Raw genomic sequence first — 24,745 nt, forward strand, 5'->3', positions numbered from 1 at the left:
GTTTAAAAATGGAAAACATTTACCAAACAAATGTTTCACACAACTGCAGATTGCCCATGGGATGTTACACAAAGGTGACAAGGTTTTATCTAAAATATTAATAAACAGGGCACTGGACTGGGACTCAGATACCCAGATTGTTGTCCCTGATCTGCCACTGACCTGCAGTGTGCCCATAGGCAAGACACCTCACTTCTCTGTACCTGTACTTCACTTCCAGCCATATGTCTACTTTGTCTATTCACCTTTTCAGCAAAAGGTCTGTCTAGCACAATGGGGCCCTGAGTGGAATTAACACTATACAAATAAGTGCCTCAGTCCAGCCGTAACTTTTTGCTATATATTTTAAGTAGTAACCACTGAAAAAGAAATACAGGAGCATTTGCTCACACATTCCAGGAGAGTATATTTTCCTTTGGTGAAAATTCCTTCCATTTACCAGCAGGATAGCCAAACAGCCCTTTTCAATCAAAGTGAGCCACCCCACTAGAGAAGCGCCATAGGCTGACTTGCTATCCAGGTATCAGCAGTGTTTTCTTAGGCTTTAAATCAGAGGAACGCTTTAATTTTCTGACCTTAGTGACAACGTTATTGAAGTTATTTATGAAAAATAACTAGAGACACAGATGGTGGTGCTCAAAGAGGCCTCTTTCCTATGATTAAGGATGACGTTATTAAGAGGGACTTAATACAATTTAGCCAACAGACTGAAGGCCAGATCCTCCAATCAATTAAGTCCAGTTTGCACTGCTCCTGAGCCAGATGCAGCCCCACACTCCCAGTATAAGTGGAGGGAGGAGGTATGATGGACCAGCACAAAGAAGAATTTATGACAGTGGCCTGAGTTAGAGCTGCTCCCTTGCAGCTCTAATTTGCACCAGGGCCAGGCGGTTCAGCATTAGGGAGTGAGAGTTGAGACTCCATCCCTACATCTTTTCAGATGAGTACTGAATTCCTAAACAGATCGTTGAACAGCTGATCCCAATGTCCGCTCCAGATGAACGACCCCAAAAACATCCCGACAGCATTGGAGATGCAGACTAACTAGTGTGTTATATGGGGATTAGAGAGAAATCTCGGATACATTTGAAGGTCATCAAATGCTTCCCTAACAACCTGACCCGCAGGCAAATTTAATTTACTTCATGGGAGAAGACACTGTTGTTGGTGCTCAGTTCTGGGCTGCCTGTTTCAACTGGAAAACTTGTCTTCTTGTTGTAAGAAACAAAAGACAAATCAGCACTAGCCGAGGCAAGCACAATGTTATTTTTGCAGAGTCAGGAGGATCAAACAGCTGGGCTCTACCCAACTCATTCCTTCACTGTGATTCTCCTTCTGAACAGAGAGTACCCTCCGGGATCCACAATTGTCTATGCACAAGTTAATAATGTGATGTGTGCTAAAGAACTCAATGTGAGAGATTGGCGTTCATAGCACAACACCTACTTAGATCTAAGTAGTAAGAGCAGAGCAGCGGCCACTGTGCTGCTAACACACAGGTGTTGGGAAGGTTGCATATTTCACTGTGAATGTCTTCTACAACTTCGATACCTCAGCTCTCCATATTAATAGTCACGATTTCCTGAACAAATGTTAGGACAGCAATAACTTGACTTAATTATAACTTTTATATAGTATCCCAGTCATTCTTTGTGTGTTGCCCAACGTAATACTTATTTAATATGTACATATAAATATACCACTAGGACTAGTGAGTACTGTTAATCCTTTTAAAATCTGTTACACTAAACTGTTCAGTATGACCGGTTGAAAATTTTCAGACAAAAGGTTTTTTCCCCATGGAAAACTGGGCTTTTGATGAAATGAGAATTTTCATGAAAACTGTTTGCTTTCCTTGAAATGTTTTTGATTATTTGTTGGAAAACAGGTTTTTCTGGTTGAGAGTGGGTATTGGCTGAAAATTGTTGGTTTTCATTATTTTAAAATGAAAAAAAGTTTTCTGCTAAAAAAAATTGAAGACAAAAGGATTTGATAGTTTTTGTCAAAATTTTGGTCAGGAAAAAAATTTCTGAGGAGCTCTACTGCTCGGAATAGTGTTACTGAATAATATACTTGCTCTGTAATAGACAAAACGGTGAAATTATGCAGTGAAGGTCTTTCAAATGGGCTGTTTCAGTCCAAAAAACTTATAATTCCTTTTATTACCAAAATCAAAACCAGAAATCATAAATAAACATGAGGTTTTTAATCTAAATAAGAGTTCAGTGTTGAAGTCAAACCAAAAAAAATCAATTCATTTATTATATAATATATTTCCACACTTTCACTGGAAATAAGCCATTTAGGATACTTTACAAACCCTAACATTTGCTTGGCTGACAAGATGCATTAAAAATGATAAATGTTGTTAGTTTACCTCCTTCGTTTTAGGAATGAGGCCTATTTTTTGCTAGCTGGGAACATCAGCTTAAAAAATCTTTAAGCTAACATTAAGGCACTGATTCAGTTTCAACAAGGTATATAAAGATTTGCCTAAGAGCTTGTCTACACAGGGAAATGGATTGTTTGGAAGAACTATACTAGTATAACTATAGTGCTATGGCTATGCTGGTATAATTCCCATGGGGACACTATCTGAGAATAAAATTGACTTTTTCTAGTATAATTACTGCTTATTATACCAGAATGAGGTTGCCTTTATCCTCAAAGTGTTCACATGGGGAGTTATAGCAGCATAGCTATAGCTGTATAATCATAATTATACTGCTGTAGCTCTGCTGGTCAATTGCTAGTGTAGACAAGCCCCAACTTTCAGCAAATGAGAAGACTCATGGGCCTCAATGGGGCCACGTGCTTAAATGAAGGCTCAGGCTTTAGTACCTTGCTGAATCAGGGCCTAAAGAAATATAAGGCCATATTGCCCCCAGCTCTTACACAGGTGCCTGGGTATAGGTGGTACCTTCTTGGGCACAATCCCTCGCTGAGCTCCCCCTGGGATGAGGGTGCTTGGGCCCCAAGACAGGCCAGTGCTAGAATGACACAATTTGGCCATAGTCCGTAGCTTCCTGAATTTCTCTATCTCCCCTCCCACTCCCAACACACACACACACACACCCCTGATGTGGTGTAATGCACATGTTTTCAGTCAGCATGAGTTTGGGACGGCTGCATTACTCATAGGAGGCAAAGCAACAAGTGAAATATACCTGTCATCCCACACAAGCACTGATAACAGTTGATATTGCACCACATATGGCCTATATCATAGAACATTATTCTAAGAATGTTTGAGAGAGTTTTAAAACATTTTAATGGGACTATTTCTTGTATCCCTCTGCCTGTGAAGCCATGTGCCTCAGTTTTCATGAGGCCAACTGTACAACGCTCAGAGAAAAGGAAAAAAATCAAGCTAAAATTATAATAAAAATAATAAAAAAAACTATTCAAATGATCTAAAATAACTTTCCTATAGCTTCTGCAGTTTCCACGATATGCTATGCATCCGATGAAGTGAGCTGTAGCTCACGAAAGCTCATGCTCAAATAAACTGGTTAGTCTCTAAGGTGCCACAAGTACTCCTTTTCTTTTTTCTTTTTCCTATAGCTAAAAATTCAATCTCTTGTTTCTGATGTCATCAAACTGCAGTTGATTTCAGTGAAAGTTGCTGGGTACTGAGAAATTTTAAAAACAATCAGACCACTTATTTAGGTGCTTAAACATGAGATTTTTGCAAATATCAACTCTGCCACAATCTGAACCTGTGGTTTCCACCAGGCTGCTGTGGGTATTTCAAATCGATGATCTCATCACTAAGCCACCACCCCTCCAACGGATGCTGCACCGTGAGGGTTCTGGCATTGTCTCTTTAAAGAAAATAGATGTATTGAAACATATTTTGCATCTTAGATAATTGACAGATTACACAGATTCAATCACTAGTCAGAACATGGACTCAGCACATCATTAGAAAGACATTTTGCTTGCAGCTGACATGGTTTTGGAACCTGATTCTGAGAAGGCTTTGCTGGTACAATAAAAGATCAAAGCAAGCAGAGCTAGTTAGATTGGCCCAGATCCACAAATCAACAGAAGTTAGAAGCCTACGTACCTTTGTGGATCTGGGCCTTTGTATGTGCCAGTCCTGTGCATATCTGGGTTTTATTTTCATTAACAAGTAGCCTGAGCTCAGTTCTTAAAAGGGAGAAACAAGGGCTGACCTAGGAAAACTCAGCCAGATAAATGTTTTAATGTATTTTTGTTCTTCCTGTAAGAGGAAGGCAAGTTAAATATTGCTCTTGCAAGAGCAATGCCTTCATGTTGTGCTGTAGCACTTAGCATGATTAATTTACCCTAGCACTCTAGCTACCAAAAAGGCTTTTCCAATTCTGAGCTGATAAGTAGTTAACCATCTTCATTACCAAGAAATTAAATAAATAGCATCTCTATTCAGAGTTTCTTCCAGTAAGTGCATCCTGGTCCAACAGTGTTACTTCCTCTTATTGGTTCTATTCTTGATATCAGAAGCAGGGCTATTGTGATCGCACCTAGAATTGTTTATTTAGACAGTAGATAAACATAGCACAGGATGAAGTATAGGACCTTAAGTTTCCTATTCACCCCAAATATTGGTCACCATGGACACATTTTGAAGATCACAAATTATTAAGTCAGTGGAGTTGCAAGAGTGTAGTCAAAGATAGAAGTTGGTCCCCTATTTGTAAGTTATAAAACAATAAATCTGATATAAAGGAGGAAAGATATGGCTAATATACAAAAAAGCTTCTAAATTACACTAGATAAAATCAAACCATTTAAACAGAGATTTAATGCATTAAAAAGGGTACTACCATGCACAGGTAGTTAAACACTCTAACATATTTCTATAATACACTGAATAATTTATTTTCATTGTAAACAATAATTACTGTTATGGACTTTTAAAAATACCAATATGAACACAAAATCTGATAACAGTATGGCACAGACAGACTGAATGAAGTTGCACCAGGAAGGCTTTAGTTTCAAATTTTCAAACTTGCTGCCAGTTAGAGAGGTAGCACGGTCTACGGCAATGTTTCTCAGACTACGGGGAACAACCTGGAAGTGGGTTGCACACCAGTCCTGATTGGCTGGTGGTTAGAACTGTTTGGAAAAATTATGAAACATTTAACAGTTTAAAAAAAAAAGAATTTTTTTCTGTACATTTCCCCCCATTTTTACCCCCATGATGCAAAAGTTTGTTGGAGTGGGTAGACTGTACAACAGTTTTTTTGGTATTTTGTGGATTGTGGACCAAAAAAGGTAACGTCTTCTATCGACAGGAATGAGATCAGGGTTAGGACACAGTCAGGAGTTTCTGGGTTCTAAGCCCAGATGTTACTCTAGCTTGCTGTGTGGCCTAGGGAAAGTCACCTCATGGTTCTGCCTCCATCTCTGCAGCTGTAAAACAGGAATAATAATACCATGCCCAACACACAGGGATATTCACAGATCTTACTTGTTTACTGTCTGTACAGCACTTTGAACATATAAAGTGCTAAGTATTATTAATAATGGAAAGTAATATGCATGGAAAACCTTAACAGCGAATTTCTAATCTTTTGTCCATTTTTTTATTGTAAATCTTTTATAACTTGAAGGACAAATGGGAATAAGCTGTAAAATGAAAGGCCAAGTGGTGCCTTCTAGACTTCCAGTTTGGGTGTCTCACTCTCACAGGCAACACATGCCATGAGCTCAGTGGCTCAGCTGGTGAGCTCACAATGCTGGGGAATGAATGAACAGGTAAGGGAACTCCTCATTACAATACAGTGACACTCAGCACTCCCGTCTCTACCAGTGATCTTCCACCTAACTCCACAAAATAGTCCACCTAAAATAGCAATCCATCTAATTAAATAAAAGATTGTCATTATTAACATTTTCAGGCTTAAGTCACATGGAATGTCACAGGCCTCAAGTGCAGCAGAAGGAAGCAAGAGGCAAATCTGAAAGGTCAACTCTCTTCTCAATCTCACCTTCAGCAAGGGAGGAATATTGGGCTGAGTGAAGTTGCCACCTCACTGGTCTCTGCCCCAGTGATGAGATTTGGAAAGCCAATCCGCTTCTGTGGTGAGGGGAAGCAGGCAGGGGAGTGCCATGGGGCAACTGAGCCAGAGGAGACCACATGCTTGCATGTCTATTCCAGCAGAGTGAGAAATCAGCTAGCCCCCTTGGGTCTTTGTGGGCCCAGAGAATGCTCTTGAAGGAAAGGATGGGCAGCATGCATGATGGGCTGGGTACCTCAAAGGGGTGAGGCTGTGAATTATTTGGGAGAACTTGTTTGTTTATTCTTTCGATTTATACCAGATGCTATTCCGTAAGCAGCGAGCCCATTCAGTGTTTTGGGAGCCCCAACCACAATTAAAAGGGTCCATTAACCAGTGTAACAACCGACTTCACTTCATGATAGGTTAATCCCCCCCCAAAAAGCTCCTAGCAAATAATAAAACTTCCCCTCCCCAAAACACAATGGGCTTTGGAGTGGGGCCAGCAGGTTAAAGAGCTCTAGGATCTAGCAGACTATTATGAGAGTTGTGGAGTTGTAAGGCAGTCACAGAGAACACTCTGCTAACAGCTCTCTCACACGTATATCAAGAGGCTTTAGGTCAGCTGACTGCACCTTGGGCAGAACAAGGGTGTCTCCCGGGGCAGAGTTCATGTGTCTCAAGGAGCATTGTGAATAGGGGGGTAGCTACATGAGATAGCTCAGCACCGCATCCAATTGTCTACAGGATGGGGAACTGGGAGAAGGTCAACTAGTCATTGGCTTCCTTCCCTTAAAACTCACTGAGAACAGGGCCTGCTCATAACTATCTGATGTACATGTATCTAGAGCAAATATGACTAATTCATAGTCACCTTTATCCTCAGGCACCTGCCCTAAGTCAGCTGCTTTACTCACACCTTGCATTGCCTCTCCTCAGTGACTGATTCAGTGGATAATAAGGCAACAACTTCCGGCCTGCCAAGTCTCCTCAGTTTGGCATTTAACGATCAATGGCATGAACTATCTCCAAGACTATCATGTTATTTGTCTTACATGTACCTCAGTAAATAAAGAACAGAAGAGTCAGGTAGGGCTTGACTCACTCAGGATAACAACAGAGGTGCCGTGTGAAATGATTAGCATAAAGTACTGATGTACAAAGTACATTTCTTGGACCAGCACCTCACCTCTGTTTCAGCCCTTTTATGCTGGGGCAACTGAGCAGGTGAGTAAGTTACATTGTTTCAGTCTCCAGCAGATGTACCAAAATCACCACCTTGCTGACACTCATTTACACCCTTGGTGGTGGTATCAGAAGATAGGTCAGGGAGTGTATAGGCAAAACATATTTTGAACTTGCACAGTTTATGTAAGGACGAGGTATAACCAACTTTATACCTATTTTACAGGTAGGGAAGTTGAAGCACAAAGACTGAATTATAGTTGCCTCTAGAGATGATCTCACCAAATCAAGCCTTAGGTGCATTGCAAAGACAGCGACATGCAAGCATTCATTGTTGCTCCCTGTGCTGTGCCTGTTCTGGTGATTTTAAAAAGTATTAATGTCTTAAAGGTGCATTAATGGAATATTGTGGTTTGGAGACAATACACAAAGCATGCTCACCATTGCCTCAAGTTTGCCCCTCCGTGTGTACTGTAGACCACATGGAGCACTCTCTGCAGGGTCTGGGAATGGAGAGCTACAGAAGTAGCTGACTTCCCCTTTGCAGAAAAACAAAAAACAGGGAGGATCTGAGTATGGAGGGCCCTTCTGTATATGGATCATGTGTAACTGAGGCCATAGGTCTATTTATTAAATCCCTCTTCCTGTTCCCACTGTGCTAGCTGCTCCGAGTCTGAAAGCAGAACCCTTCCAACCCTCACTGAAAAGATTTGCCCGAGCATAAAGCCCAGTATGGTACAGCACTGGTTTGCCATAACATTTGTGCCTAAAATTTCAGGTTTGGGGTGGGACAAATGTAGAGACTTTTCTCCCTGTCTAGGTTAACAAGTAGGGCATAGACCACCAGTGGCACCTTGGCCTCTCCCTGTGGCACGTCCTGAGGACTGAAATGCTGTGGTCTAACAAAAGTCTTTGTGCTTAATATTATAGTGGCATCTGGGTTAAAATTAACGGCCTATGATATACAGGAGGTCAGACTAGATGATCTAATGGTCCCTTCTGGCCTTAACCTCTATGAAACTAAGTATATGAGCCACCAGTGATTCAGTATAAGACAGCATGGGTTATGTGAGCACTTCACAAAGTGGCCCGTTTTCCTATTACTGCATTGACTTTATAACTGTGCAGCTCATGAGCTGCCATAGTTTTTGTTGTTAAACCCTGTTTCCTGAAATGGATCACTAAACAGAGCAATATCTGGGTATGTATTGGATTGAAAATTGGCAGACAGTCTCCACCTGGGAGGACAACTGCACCAAATTTTTAAAAAACAAATCAATATGGGTACTGCTTTTTAATTCAAAGAATTTTTCAATTGGCTTTAGCTGCCATTTTACATTACTCTAATAAAAAGGATTCTGACCTGCAATTTGGGATGTGTGACTGGTCTTGAGGAGAAAACTTCCTGCAGTTGAGCTAGATGCAGTATAATGAAAATAAAAATAGCAATAAATTATTTATGCTCTGTGATCATGACCATATTAAACTATGGGCTAAATCCTACAGTCGTTACTGAGTCCTCAAGGGTCTGGCCCATTGAAATCCACAGGAGTCTTTTCACTGAGTTTAAAGGGCTTTATATCAGACCTTATAGGCAGAGCTCTCATTGACTTCAGTGGGAGTTTTGACTGAGGCAGGAGTGCAATATTTTGTGCTCTCTCTGAATGGGAATCACTTGACGCATTACTAAAGTGCAGTCACCATTCTGATGGAAAGTAGCAGCTAGTTAATAGTGTACTTCTGCATAATGTAGGGCAGGAAGTAAGGGAAAAGAGTACACTAAAGTGAAGAAATGTAATTCAGGCAAGCGGAATTTTACTATTCAGGCTAAGTTATCATAAACAGTTCATGTCCCTTAAAACAAAGCGATTCCATTGACTATGCCAGTTCCAAGAAAACTATTTAACTCACATTATTTACTGGCTAGTATACATCTCCAGAAATCTTATTTCCACTGTTTAGACTGTTCACCATAACAAGATTCTCTTGCAGAATTTCAGAGTGGAGCAGAATCATGGGATTTATAAAGGTGAGGGTACTTTGAGGTTTGTAGAACTTTTTGAAAAGGTAGGTAGAGAGGGCACCTTTGAAAAAACCCCAGACATGCACCTCTTGCTGTAATTAAACTTACTGCAGTATTTCCAATCCTACACACAAGGCGGATAATGCAAATAGCGCAGGGGAGCGTCTGGTGACTCCAGTTTCTGCTAAATGGGAGAAAGCTTGTAAGATCCTTCATAAGAGACATAAGGCCCAATTCCTATTTACACCACTCCAGCAACCACTCCAAGGCCATTTTAAGGCATAGGACTGTAGGTTCAAACCTAGGGTCCCAGCTGCTGGAGACATTTCATGAATCTGAGCTTTCAGTTAGAGGAGGAAAGTAGCATATTGCTCTCATGCTTAAGAAAAGCTTGAAAATGACAGCTGAGGATGCAGTGACACTTACCTTCATCTGCATACAAGCTGAATCAATTGCTTTGGGGGTGTGAACTGCCCAGGCACCTCAATGAGGTGTTACCACTAAGACCCACTGCTTTGGGGGACCCTGCCAATACCACCCCAATGAAGAACACTGTGGAAGGATAAGGAGAGTGCAGTGTAGCTGGCCCGCCCACCTAAGGGATGTAAGAAATGGGGGACTCCCCCTTCCCCCCGCTGCCTATAAGGGAGTAGAGCTTTTGCTGTTGCTCCTGCAAAGACGGGGCAGCCCAGGCAGCTGTCCCTGCCTCTCTGGGAAGAGAAGGAGGCACCATGCCAATGCCCAAGGGAGTGGGCAGGGCTATGGGTGGAGCGATATCATGGTGCACCTAGGGTCCCAGATTGCCCCTTTGCAGTTGTAGAGTAAAGGGTGGTGTAAAGGGGCAATAATGTAAATATAAACCAGGCCTTTAGTACCCAACCTTCAGCCTCCTCATTCCCTATTCTACTAAACTACAACAGCTAAAACGTTTAAAGTCAGCTGGGACAGAATCAAAATGTGGCTCAACATGTCAGGCCACAGCAGGCACAAACTCACTTCTGTTAACATTGAATATGCCTTTATTAATAAGAAAATCAGCTATTAATTATTTGTATTCTCATAGTGCCTAGGAGCCCCACTCATGAACCGAGACCCTACTGTGCTGGGTGAAAAGACGGTCCCCACCCCAAAGGCTACAAATGGCTCAGATTGTAGTAATCATTCACTGTTCTCTTCCTGCAATCTCTGTGCATGGTCCTAGTGAATAAACATTGCTACATGTCTGAGTTCTCCAACAATAAAAACCTGTGTCTGATCCGTTTTGCCTTCACCCTGCAGGTCCAAGGAGAGGGTAGAGTGAGCCTGCCCTTTGAACAGCCCTTGCTCTGAAACGTGTGGCTGCCATGGCTGTTCGTTCACTTTCTGAGGTTCTCAAATGGCCAGGTACAGGAACGGATGAAAAGCCTTATTCATGAACCAGGCCCAGCTACACCACAGACAGGTAGGGACAACACCTTTTGTTTGCTTAGGGATTTTTCACCCAGTGCCCTGCAAGGAGTCACTCTGAAGCTGAAAGGGATTTCAGTCACCTAATGACTTCAGCGCTGCTCCATGTGAGTAATGGCTTGGCCATGCAAACTACACTGCACATCCCCACAAACTAGAGGGGAAAACCAGAAAGTCACAGGTTATCGGAAGGATCCTTTTACTGTGACTCTAAACCCATTTTCAGTTCCTCTGCTCAGAGCACTTCACTGAGAGCACTCACTCAGAACCATTCCCCCTCCACTCGCAAAGTTTGTCAGGAGACCGGGGTGTTTACTACCTGGGAACTAGGTTTGCCAATTTTGGACAGACATATTCCTGGAGGTTTTATCACATGACATGATCTTTAATTAAAGATTAATCTTTAAATTCCGGAAGATTCCAGGACAATCCTGGACGGTTGGCAACCCTGCTGGGAACCAATAGACCCTACCTCCTGGCTGGATTCACCATTACCTCCTATAGTCATTTACACTAGTGCGAAGTGGGTACAAAACATGGCCATGCTGATTTAGGAGCCTTTTACTTTTCTCTGAACCATTTAATTATTTACACCAGTGCAAAGTGAATCAGGCTTAAAATGCCTGCAGTTGAGTTGTATTGGCTCCCAGTAACTAAATAAGCATGGTTAGAAAGTTTGATACCCAAAAATTAACCTAAGAACAACTGGCTGGGGAAAGACATAAACATGCAAAGGTAAAGAAGTTTAAAGAAAATCTGCTTCGTGGACACCGCTTCTCTCACCAATGGCAATCCCTTTTAGCTCACCTTAAGTCCAGCCATTAACATTTGATGCCTTCTGCAAATGGATCAAAATATGCACAAGTGATGTATATCAGTCTAATAATAAGATACAAGTTAACCTTTGTGGTCATGTTGCTTTGCACATGTCAGAACATGGGCAGCAGCATTGTGCATACCCAGGAGTCTGGATAACTGGGAGGGGAAAGCCAGGGTAGAGGAGATGAGGGCATCCGTGTGGATTCCAGCAGATGTGGAATTGTGGCATACTCCAGCACTGTTACTGAGGCACTGCTGAGATATTGCAGCTGGGGTTTGGTGCTAACTACCTGAATTGCAGGGATGAATGAGAAGGAAATTCAGAACAGGTTGGTATTGCTGACAAAGTATACAGATAGAACCAAGACATACGGCTGATTTCCTTAGTGTTGCATGTTCTAACACTAGTAGCTGGTTGCTAGTTACACCCAATGCTGATGCTGAAGAACTATTGACAGTAATTGTGACTGACTAAATAGTTTTTCCAGGGAGACTGGCCTTATTTGTTTAAAGGTCTCTTTAGCACCCTCTAACACAGATTTCTGCTCTGGAGAGCTAGACTCAGGATCTTATTTTTCAGTCATCGCTTCCTTCTCCCCTGCTCTGCTTGACTCAGTGGCCCAGCCCTTCCTCTGACTTCCTCTTCCTGGCTGAGCTTCCGTCAGAGTCCCCTCCCTTCCTTCATGATTGAGTGGGGAATTTTATTTTGGGGGAGAGGGGAAGGCAAGGGGATGGACTGGTAACTACCAAACACCTTCCACATGTCACACAGCAGAGTCTGAACCTTTTAAATCTTGACAATGGTCTTTTGGCGCCAGATGCTGTCACCTTTCTTCATGCTGAATAATAACCCCACTCCTCACATAGTCCTTTTCATTTCAGTGGGACCACTCAAGGAATAAGGTGGTACACTCACTGATAGGAAGGATGGCAGAATGGGGCTTTTATTGAATAGTCAAGGAAAAGGAAGACAACCACTGTGAGGACTACTGTACGTAGGCTGATAGCAGAGACCACAGAGGGCTCTTCGTGCGAGGATATCCATCTACAGGTATTTGAAGGTCTTTAAATGTCAAAGAGCAAGGGAGTCCGAAAGGCTTGAACTAGGAATAATGAACTTTTAGGCTAGTTGGCACACACTGAAGTCTGAGAGAAGGAGGACAGTCTGATGGTTAAAGCACCAGACTGGGATGTAGAATATCAGGATTCAGTTCCTAGCTCTGTTACTGACTTCCGGTGTGACCTTTGGCAAGTCATTGAACACCTCATTTCTCCATCTAAAATGGGAATAATCCTTCTCCTTTGGGCTGTCTTCCCTATTCACATTATAAGCTCTTTGAGGAAGGATCTCTCACTACGTGTAGAGCATCTAGCACAAGACTCCGAGAAGCGGGGGCCTCTAGGGGCTACTGGAATATAAATAATTATTATTTGTGGGACTATTTTTAAACACTTTTGCAGGTTGCATTTTTTTAAATAAAGAACATTGCTTTCCTTACAACATAAATACTTCTGCATGCACGTGATTGCTGTAACTCCAAAAGCAACAATTGTGTAGGGAAGGTGGATTTTTACTTTTATAAAGGTGTGGAGTTTTTTTTTTTAAAGGTTTATATTACCTTTAAGATATGGATACTGTTGGAGATTTTGTGAGATACATAGCTTATAACAACATCCATAGGCCTAGATGTGCAATGGGATCTGTTCATACAGACCATGTTCTTTTCCACCCCTACAGAAAATTTCTACTCTTCAGCAAAAAACCAAATGCCAAAATCACTTGATTTGGAAATGGTGCTGCAGTGCCTGATGGGAATTGTATAGTCTGGATGACTCATGCTCTCTCACTCCTCTGGAGGCCAGGTTCCTTCACTGGGCTACATCTCCCCTGATGCACTACAGTCTCCAATCTTGCCTGTGCGTTTAACATTTATGCATGTGCTTAACTTTAATGGGAGTTTTCACGCGCTTAAAATTAAGCATGTGTGTAATTATTTCCAGGAATAACTAGCTGTACTCAAACACAAAACCCCACTAACTCCCACTACAAACAGCTTTATGTTTCACCTAGCCACCTAAAACAATAGTAAATTCCATAACTCCAGAAATAAAACCAGTTAAAACCCAAAACATTAATTATGGCAGTTAATCAAATGGTCTAAAAATAGTCCTATTACTATCAAACCCAAACCATTCACATGTAGCTAGACATGATAATTTTAACAATGTTAATGGTTAGCAAAGAACAAACTTTAGAAAAGTTTCAGAGTAGCAGCCGTGTTAGTCTGTATTCGCAAAAAGAAAAGGAGTACTTGTGGCACCTTAGAGACTAACAAATTTATTTGAGCATAAGCTTTCGTGAGCTACAGCTCACTTCATCGGATGCATTTAGTGGAAAATACAGTGGGGAGATTTATGTACATAGAGAACATGAAACAATGGGTGTTACCATACACACTGTAAGGAGAGTGATCACTTAAGATGAGCTATTACCAGCAGGAGGGCGGGAGCTGGGGGGAAGAAAACCTTTTGTAGTGATAATCAAGGTGGACCATTTCCCGCAGTTGACAAGAATGTCTGAGGAACAGTGGGGGGTGGGGGTGGGGGATAAACATGGGGAAATAATTTTACTTTGTGTAATGACCCATCCACTCCCAGTCTCTATTCAAGCCTAAGTTCATTGTATCCAGTTTGCAAATTAATTCCAATTCAGCAGTCTCTCGTTGGAGTCTGTTTTTGAAGTTTTTTTGTTGAAGTATTGCCACTTTTAGGTCTGTAATCGAGTGACCGGAGAGATTGAAGTGTTCTACGACTGGTTTTTGAATGTTATAATTCTTGATGTCTGATTTGTGTCCATTTATTCTTTTACGTAGAGACTGTCCAGTTTGACCAATGTACATGGCAGAGGGGCATTGCTGGCACATGATGGCATATATCACATTGGTAGATGTGCAGGTGAACGAGCCTCTGATAGTGTGGCTGATGTGATTAGGCCCTATGATGGTGTCCCCTGAATAGATATGTGGACACAGTTGGCAATGGGCTTTGTTGCAAGGATAGGTTCCTGGGTTAGTGGTTCTGTTGTGTGGTGTGTGGTTGCTGGTGAGTATTTGCTTCAACCCCCAACTAAAACCTCTCCAACGCATCATCAAGGATCTACAACCTATCCTGAAGGACAACCCATCACTCTCACAGATCTTGGGAGACGGGCCAGTCCTTGCTTACAGACAGCCCCCCAACCTGAAAACTAATTCTGTCAAGAATTATAACATTCAAAAACCAGTTGGAGAACACTTCAATCTCTCTGGTCACTCGATTACAGACCTAAAAGTGGTAATTCTTCAACAAAAAACTTCAAAAACAGACTCCAACGAGAGACTGCTGAATTGGAATTAATTTGCAAACTGGATACAATGAACTTAGACTTGAAAAGAGACTGGGAGTGGATGGGTCATTACACAAAGTAAAACTATTTCCCCATGTTTATCCCCCACCCCCACCCCCTCACTGTTCCTCAGAAGTTCTTGTCAACTGCGGGAAATGGCCCACCTTGATTATCACTACAAAAGGTTTTCTTCCCCGCTGCCCCCGCTCTCCTGCTGGTAATAGCTCATCTTAAGTGATCACTCTCCTTACAGTGTGTATGGTAACACTCATTGTTTCATGGTCTCTATGTATATAAATCTCCCCACTGTATTTTCCACTGAATGCATCTGATGAAGTGAGCTGTAGCTCACGAAAGCTTATGCTCAAATAAATTTGTTAGTCTCTAAGGTGCCACGAGTACTCCTTTTCTTTTTGCGAAACTTTAGAAAGAATCCCATAAAAGTATTCAAAAGCTAAACCAAATAAATTTCAATTTAAAACTCATAATGGAAATGAAAGCAATCAAAATACCCTAAAGTTTTCTACAAATCCTTTAAATCATGAAAAATCATGACAATTTTCATTTATAAAAACCAAACAACACAAAACCACACCATTGGTGAGGATTTGGGATTTGATCCTAGGATCTTTTGCAGGAGCACTTGGCATAGTTTTGTAAAGTTGGATGCCAACATCTGCTATTTCTAACTTGTATTTTTTATTAGAGGCATTACTGGCAAAATATATGTAATTTTTACATTTTGGGAATTATTTATTTCCAAAGGGAGAACTGAGGAAGCATCTCTACTTAACCTAGATAAAAACACCACAAAACATTGTGTAGGGAACAATTCTGCACTGGCTAAAGGATGAACAAGGTGATTTAGCAGGCATTTTCCACATCTGATTTGCACATTGCACTCCTCAGTGACACTGGTTAGAACAGAGGAAGTCACAATGGCTGAGGAGGTAGTGTATAGTCTTGTACTACTCAAGTTTGTTTGATCAGTTACAACACTTTATAGAGCATAAAGCTAGGTCATCCCAGGAGAGAGCTTTCCTGTGTGATTCTGTTTTAACACTCAGAACTTGGATTATAAATATCTGTTCCAGACTAGAGAGAGGAAACTTCACTTCACTCGAGCCCTGTCTACATTACAAAATAGAGCTGTTGCAGAAAATGGTTGCAGTTGAACCAGCACTGATCACTATTTAGCTGTAAGTGGAGACAAAGACAATTTATGTTCAGAGCAGTTTCAATGAAATTGCTATTGTATTGACAGGAGCCAATACAAATATTTTCTGGGGTACGTCAGCTGGGATATGCACAGCATGGGCTAGATGAAACATTGCTGACCAGGTCCTCTTGTACGTACTTACAGCTCAACCATGGCCAGATCCAAGTCCAAGCAGTTTATTTACCAATTCTTTTTTAATGGTCAGCTTGCTGACTCCTGTAAAGAATTCTCATAGGTTGGTAAGGCACTGTTTTTTTCTTTACTGAAGCCATGCTGGTTAATTCCTATCATACCATGTGCATCCAAGTGTTTTATTGTTTTTGCTAATTTACTTAGTGCTGACGAAAGGTTCAGTAGTATAATTTACTAGGTCACAAGGACAGTTAGCTTAACACATGGGGGGGGGGGTTCTCTTTAAATTCTGGAGATCAACAGCCAAGCCAGTTGGTGCCAGCTGTGAGCAAGCAGTATGGTCCGAGTTTCTCATGCATTGGAATCAGATATAATTGTACAATGTGGTACAGAGACCCCAGGTGGAACTTTCTAACAAGTACCTTTGTTTCTTGTGGGCTGCTTAAGATATGCACAGTACAAGGCAAATTCATCCCTGGATTCTGTCCATGAATTTGTCCCTATGACTTACATGAAGTTTATCTAGGTCCCACACATGCAACTTCAGAACCAGTGACATTACAGTACAGCTTTGCTATCCAAGGTAGCAGTTCATCTAGTGTAAGTGACCTCCCGGGGCAGAGTAGGAATCAGAGTAGGACTCAGAATGGGATGGTGCATCTAGAAGGGGGATGGCGAGCAGCCACGGCACCACCTACTTCATGTCCACCTTCATGGGAGAAGCAAGAGCAGTTTTCAGGGTCAAGTGAAGTAGGTAGCTCCTTGCACGCCCTTGCTCCCCTGCATACGTATGCAGGTAAGTTCATGTTGGAGCCTCTAGTAATATCAAATCAGGTCTCTAAACACCACAAGCAATTTATGGGCCTAACTGTGCAAACACTGGCTAGCAGGCACAGTGTTTACTCCTGTGAAGTCTCATTGAAATCAATGGAACTATTAATGGGTGTAAGTTCTATTCCTGATACGAAGTCTTTGCAGAACCAGGCTTTATAATACTTAACAACAATACTCCGCTCTCTCATGACATCTTCCATCCAAGGATCCCAAAGTACTTTATAAAGCTATGCATGAAAAACATGGGAGACAGCTATAATTTTTATCAATATTATGTGTATCTCTATTTGCTTGATGATTATAGGGAGGCCTGCTGTATGGAGGGCTAAAGGTTAACTCAGTACTAGCTGGCTTGTAGCCCAGACAGGAAGCCAGACAGTGACTTCAACTCAACTGCTGGTACTCAGATGGACAATGCAGAGGTTAATTCCTTTGAAGATTACCTCCTCCTGGGCCTCTCAAGCAGGAAAAGTGAAACAAAGCACTTGGGAGGGGTTAAAAGCCTCAGCCCAGAGGCTAAGAGGGAGACAAAGAGAGGCAATGACTGCCATGGAGACACTGTCCCTCCACACCCAGACATTAGGGGTTGGGGGAAGTTACACATGCCTAAAGCTGGTAGGTAGGAGAAGATGCATTTAGGCCTTTTGTTATTTTCACACTTTTCTTCTCTGTTCTGTCCCTGTGAGTAAATAGGTAATGCTTTGCTCTGAAGAGGCTGGTCTGAGTTACTGCATTTAACTACTGGTCACAAGCCTCTATGGCAGATACCAAAACCAGCTGGACCTGCTAAGGAAACATGGAAGGCAAACTGGTCTGCAGTAACCTGGAGACTCAGTTTAAAAGTGGGGTGAATCATGGGATTCCACCCCAAGAGAAGCTGAGGTGCTGGGCTTGGCACTTAAAGAGGTGCCCGTGAAGAGACAAAGAGGGTCAAAGGTATAGCTTACCCTGAACTGTGACACTAATTCTCACAGTATACCTGGAAGGAAAGCAGTCTCCTGTGTGCTGGAATGTGGTATCCATTCTGCATCAGCAACAGGTTTTAGAAGGGGAAAGAGAAGAATAACTTTCCCAGTAAAGCCATCAGGGGAAAAGAAGGCAGAAAATAATTTTATTAAGATAATGTTGAAGTAAAAAGAAAATGGTACAGAGTTTAAGCATAGAAATTTCTGGTTATCAGGGAATAAGGTACAGATTATCAAGGGGTGTGAAATTCAGTTTAGGAACGGGTGGCGTAAGGAATACATAATCTGCAATCTCCCCGATTGGGTGTAAAAGTTTAACCGGTCAAAGTACAGACATTGAGATATGGGGGTATGTTGTCCATATAATGGACATGTTCAGGTGTGGAGTATAATGAGTGGATACGATGATGGGGATGGATCTACCCTCATTTGGTGGGATTTAATGTTCAGTGAGTTTATGGTTCCAGTTCATATGGTTCAATGGAAAAAGTCTCTCAGTCCCTTTCCCATAGTTGATGCACGATGTCGTACCGGCTCACATCTCCTGGTACTGTCGGTGGCCGGTGATGTGTTCGATGTAGATGTCCCTGGACCATCGGATGGTGTCCGAGACCATGAGGCACCGCATGAGCCGTGCGTAGCATCGACCGATTCCACAGGTCCGCAGCACACGCTAGTTGCAGGGGTCCCAAGCGCCCAGGGCTCCGACGATCAGGGCATCCATCTGCACCTCGTAGCCCTTTGCTCTCAGGGTGTCGGCCATGGGGGCGTATTTTTCCAGCTTACGAGCTCGGGCTTCGTGGAAGGCCAGGGTCCTGTTCTCGACGGAGACCGTGATGTCGACGAGGATGATCTTTTTCAACCACAATAGTCTCCCCAAGGGGAGGTGCACCGTTCCTGGAGGTACTGCAATACCAGGTCGATGCATGGAGTGGATGGAGCAAGCTCCTATTCCATCTCCCTGTTCCAAAAATCCATTTTATAGTCCTCAGATAGAGGACGTAATCTACTCCAAGCTGGAATCTGGCCAGAATGTTGTGGCCAATATCTCTGCTGTCATCAGTAGTGTTGATGAATCTGCCAGTGATCACATGTGGACAGGACCTCAGTTTTACATCTTACCCCCCCTAAAACCATGCTGGGGCGTTGGTTCAGCACTGACTCAGAGGGCAGAGTGCCATCTACTGAATCACCAACATCACTTCCTGCAGGACTTTGGGTTTTTGGATGTGGTATTTCCAAGTACTGATTAGATTTGTGGCTGCTTAGCTAAGGATATCACAGAAAGGATATGGGTGCAAGACATATAGGTTTTCCATAGGTACAGAAGAAGTATTTGAAATGAAATATCCTGTCGTATTACACAAAAAACTTGAAGTGGGTTATGCAAATATATACTGTTGCTCTGTTAGGTGCTGTTCACGTCTTACAGCAAGGAAAACTCAGTCATTTCAAACACAGGAAAGAAGGCAACATTACCTGTCCTTTGTGTCCCGTGCCTCCTCCAAGACACTTTAAGGAATGCACTTCTAAGAGAGGCAAAGAGTCCTGATGGACCTTATAGACTAACAGACGTATTGGAGCATAAGCTTTCGTGGGGGAATACCCACTTCGTCGGATGCACAGCATAAGCTTTCGCGGGTGCATGTATGCATCCAACGAAGTGGGTATTCACCCACGAAAGCTTATGCTCCAATACATCTGTTAGTCTATAAGGTGCCACAGGACTCTTTGCCACTTTTACAGATCCAGACTAACACAGCTACCTCTCTGATACTTCTAAGAGAGTAGTCATCTTACTTAACAGCTAGGCATGGTTATCTCATATTACAAAGAGATTAGCCAAACTTTTCTGGGAGAGTTATACTTTTATCTGTAACTTTGGTTGAAGAGTAACAGCCGTGTTAGTCTGTATTCGCAAAAAGAAAAGGAGTACTTGTGGCACCTTAGAGACTAACCAATTTATTAAATTCTGCAGTTTCCACAGTATGCATCCGATGAAGTGAGCTGTAGCTCATGAAAGCTTATGTTCAAATAAATTGGTTAGTCTCTAAGGTGCCACAAGTACTCCTTTTCTTTTTGGTTGAAGAAATCTTCTTTTTAAATAACTCCTAGATACATGTGCGCACACACCCATGCCCCAGCTCAAATGTATTTGTCCCTTGATATGAAAAAGAAAAGATCACAGCCTCTGGCTCCCTGCATAGTAGGTGGCTGGCTCTAAATGGTTAAACAGCACATTTTCACTGAGGTGGTGCTGGCATGCCAGCACAAACAGCCACAGTTGTACAGGATATATAACTTGTTCCTGCAATCCTGCCAAGTCCAGGCAACCTCCCCTGGAATTTGACTGCTCTTTTATAATTCCTGTGAAGAAAATTTTGCTCATATAGATGTTTGCAAAAAAGCAGCTGGTAAGGATTAGGAACATGTTTGAAATAAAGTTATAAGTTAGGAGTGTTTGAGAGCCTTACATATGAATTTTTCACTGTTTACCCAACTCTAGCTGTTCCCCCTTTGCTGGCTTTTTTAAATCAATTTAACTGTCTCCATAAGAGATCCTGGTGAAGAATCCAAAACTTCCCCAAACAATCTTCTCTAACTAGTGCTTACTAATTTTTGTGTCCCTAAGCAAGGCCAAGGATTGAAACAGCTGGAGACTGAGCTAATCCAATTTATAACCAAGGCTCCTCACAAATGGAGCTGTGGGATGCCTGGGAGGTCTTACATCAGCCAGCTCATGGCCAGACAGGAAGACCCAATCCAACCATGATAGTGCATTAAAATTTCCTCATTGCAGTTAATGGGAGTTTCTGGTGCACAAGCACTGGAGCATCAGTGATGCTGGAATAACCCTATTAATGAGTTTCTCCAGACAGTGACTGTACTGTGCGTGTGCGCCCTGAACACTCTGTAAACGGAGACTCAAGCCTAAGATGAGCCAAAAGAGCAGGTTGTATGTAAGCCACTTAGAAGCTGTGCCAGGCTTGTCTCAGCCAGAAGCTGCTTTGTGCAGAGTGAGGAGTGCTGCTACCTATGATGCAAGCGGTGCGCTGAGCCATTAGGGAGGTCAATGGGGCATCTTCCATGGCCACTACAATAAAATACTTTAGCCTACAGGAATCCTAAGGACCCAGTATGATGCATAAAAGAGTCCACTGCTAGAGAACACAGATTCCACTAAGCAGGATGGTAGTAATACAGTAAAGCAATAATCAGTCAGGAGTGCACCACTGCATTCAAGAATTCAGTGCACACTGACTATGGATAAGATCCATTATTACTACAATCCCATGTGGGATTGTAAAAACAAAAGTTTTTCCTTGCTAGACCTCACATCCTCAGCACAACTGAAGAGCCTGTGAGAGCTTTTGGGACAGACCTCCAAGATGAGGAACGGCAGATAGCTGGGGCTATATCCCGATAAGCTCAAATTCCCTGGCCAAGAGATTCTGTCATGTTGTAGAAAGATAGGATGATGATGCCTTTCAGCAGCATTTGTAGCACTAGAGCCTGGGAATTTATTGACCTTTGGGGAAACTTTTCCCAGCCATTCTAAACACTTAATGCTTCCAAAGATGTTCTTCCTTATAAGGACTGAATATTAGTCTCCTTTTCTTTGGTCTTTACTCCTTCTCCTGGATTTATATTTCTTTTCTGCTCTTTTAGGAAGCTTTTGTTTCTTCTCAGCTGCCCAACATGCCCTGACAAGTGTTGATCCTTCAGCGTATTCCCAGAAATATTCCTCTTTGTGGAAGAATTGGGAAATGTGGATCAACTTTGTGGAAGACTCTTTTAGTGAGAATGTCTGTAGCATCTTTGCCAAAAGAGTCTAATAAAGATGGCTTAATTTTTTTATTTTCCTTAATAGAGTAATCTTGCCATCGGCCCCAGAAATGATGGGATTGTTGTCTGCAACATCCTTGTTATCTCCAACCCATATCTCACAGCATCATTCCTGAAAATTTACACATCATACCAACAGGTGTTTACAAACTTCCTGGCAAGCTGCAATTCTTAACTAAACTACAGCTTCTGGACTACATTTGGCTCTAATGGGGTTGTTCGCAATTGCACAAGAGCTGAATTTGGCCTGCTAATGACATTGGAAGTGTACCATCTGTAAACACCTACGTGTAGAGTCACGCATCACCCTGTTTCAAAGCTTCTAATAAATTCTGGAAATGTTCCACAGTCTTTATTGAAAACCTGAATATGATGTATGGTTCCTCCTTTACCTTTCAACTAGGGCTGTCAAGAGATTAAAAATATTAATCATGATGTCAAACAATAATAGAATATCATTTATTTAAATATTTTTGGATGTTTTCTGCATTTTCAAATATATTGATTTCAATTACAACACAGAATACAAAGTGTACAGTGCTCACTTTATATTTATTTTTAATCAGAGGTGAAAGTAACCCAGTACAGTCCAGTACAGCATACTGGCAAGAGCTGGTGCGCCGTACCGGACCGGCTTCCCCAGGCAGTGATTTAAAGGGCCTGGGGCGCCCGGCAGTGGCTGGAGCCCCAGGCCCTTTAAGTTGCTGCCAGAGCCCCACTGCTGGAACGCCCAGGTAGCAGAGGTGGCCGGGAGCCCTGGGGCTCCCTCGGCGATTTAAAGGGCCCAGGGCTCCGCTGTGGGTAGCAGCGGCCGGGAGCCCCTGGCCCTTCAAATCACCACCGGAGCTCTCAGCCGCCACTGCTACCCTGCGGCTCCAGCAGCAGGACTCGGGCGGCAATTTAAAGGGCCCGGGGCTCTGGAGCCCCAAGCCCTCTAAACGGCTCCCAAGCCCCAGGGCTCCCAGCCACCTCTGCAGCTGGTAGCTCCAGTGGTGATTTAAAAGACTGGTGCTCCGAGCTGCCTCTACTGCAGCTGGAGCCCGTGGCCCTTTAAATCTTGATTTAAAGGGCCCGGGGCTCTAAAGGCCCTGCCTCTTCTGGTTGAGACCCCGCCCCTTCCGGTCAAGGCCCCGCCCCTGCTCAGGACTCCAGCGTACAGGTAAGTCCTTTAAGTTGCTTTCACCCCTGTTTTTAATACAAATATTTGCACTGTCAAAAACAAAGAAATAGTATTTTTCAATTCACCTAATACTAGTACTGTAGTTCAATCTCTTTATCGTGAAAGTTGAACTTACAAATGTAGAATCGTGTACAAAAAATAACTGCATTCAAAAATAGAGCAATGTAAAACTTTAGAGCCTACAAGCCCACTCAGTCCTACTTTTTGTTCAGCCAATCGCCCAGTCAAACAAGTTTGTTTACATTTGCAGGAGACAATGCTGCCCATTTCTTGTTTATAATGCCACCTGAAAGTGAGAACAGGTGTTCACAGGGTGCTGTTGTAGCAGGCGTCGCAAGATATTTACCTGCCAGATGCGCTAAAGATTCATACATCCCTTCATGCTTCACCCACCATTTGAGAGGACATGCGTCCATGGTGATGACGGGTTCTGCTCGATAAAGATCCAAGGCAGTGCAGACTGACGCATGTTCATTTTCCATCATCTGAGTCAGATGCCACCAGCAGAAAGTTGATTTTCTTTTTTGGTGGTTTGGGTTCTATAGTTTCCGCATCAGTGTGTAGCTCTTTTAAGACTTCTGAAAACATGTTCCACACCTTATCCCTCTCAGATTTTGGAAGGCACTTCAGATTCTTAAACCTTGGGTCGAGTGCTGTAGCTATCTTTAAAAATGTCAGATTGGTACCTTCTTTGCATTTTGTCAAATCTGCTGTGAAAGTGTTCTTAAAATGAACATATGCTGGGTCATCATCTGAGACTGCTATAATAAGAAATATATAGCAGAATGCAGGTAGAACAGAGTAGGAGACATACAATTCTCCCCCAAGGAGTTCAGTAACAAATTTAATTAACACATATTTTTTTAATGAGCATCATCGGCATGGAAGCATGTTCTCTGGAATGGTGGCCAAAGCATGAAGGGGCATACGAATGTTTAGCACATCTGGCATATAAATACCTTACAATGCTGGCTACAACAGTGCCATGTGAACGCCTGTTCTCACTTTCAGGTGACGTAAATAAGAAGCGAGCAGCATTATCTCCAGGAAATGTAAACAAATTTGTTTGTCTTAGCAATTGGCTGAATAACAAGTAGGACTGAATGGACTTGTAGGCTCTAAAGTTTTACATTGTTTTGTTTTTGAGTACAGTTATGTAACAAAAAAATCTACATTTGTAAGTTGCACTTTCACAATAAAGAGATTGCCCTTCAGTACTTGTATGATTTCTTTTGTTTATCATTTTTACCGTGCAAATATTTGTAACTAAAAATAGTAATATAAAGTGAGCACTGTACACTTTGAATTCTGCATTATAATTGAAATTAATATATGTGAAAATGTAGAAAAACATCCACAAATATTTAATAAATTTCAATTGGTATTCTATTGTTTAACAGTGCTATTAAAATTGCGATTAATTGCAATTAATTTTTTAAATCATGATTAATTTTTTTGAGTTAATCACGTGAGTTAACTGCAATTAATTGACAGCCCTACTTTCAACACATCTATGTTCCAGGTACAGATTTTTTTTGCAGATACCGCCTGCTCTCGAGGACACATTCTCCACCATATCCCAAGACATTCCAAAAGCTGTGTAAGAGTACCATAATACTTCAGTACTTACAGACAGCTCAATACTCAAAGAACTTCCTAAGGGAGAGTTAACTCATTGTTGCCATTTGGCAGGTATGTATAGTGACGTGCAAAGAGGGTAAGCA

At 42.2% G+C, this 24,745-nt stretch overlaps 1 pseudogene; it reads right to left on the reverse strand.

The window, feature by feature from the left end:
• Positions 1-18,876: 18,876 nt before the first annotated feature.
• LOC141991761 (U2 spliceosomal RNA) lies at positions 18,877-19,034 on the reverse strand (annotated as a pseudogene).
• Positions 19,035-24,745: the final 5,711 nt, after the last annotated feature.

The sequence above is a fragment of the Natator depressus genome, chromosome 7, assembly GCF_965152275.1.
Source record: "Natator depressus isolate rNatDep1 chromosome 7, rNatDep2.hap1, whole genome shotgun sequence".
Classification (NCBI taxonomy): domain Eukaryota; kingdom Metazoa; phylum Chordata; order Testudines; family Cheloniidae; genus Natator; species Natator depressus.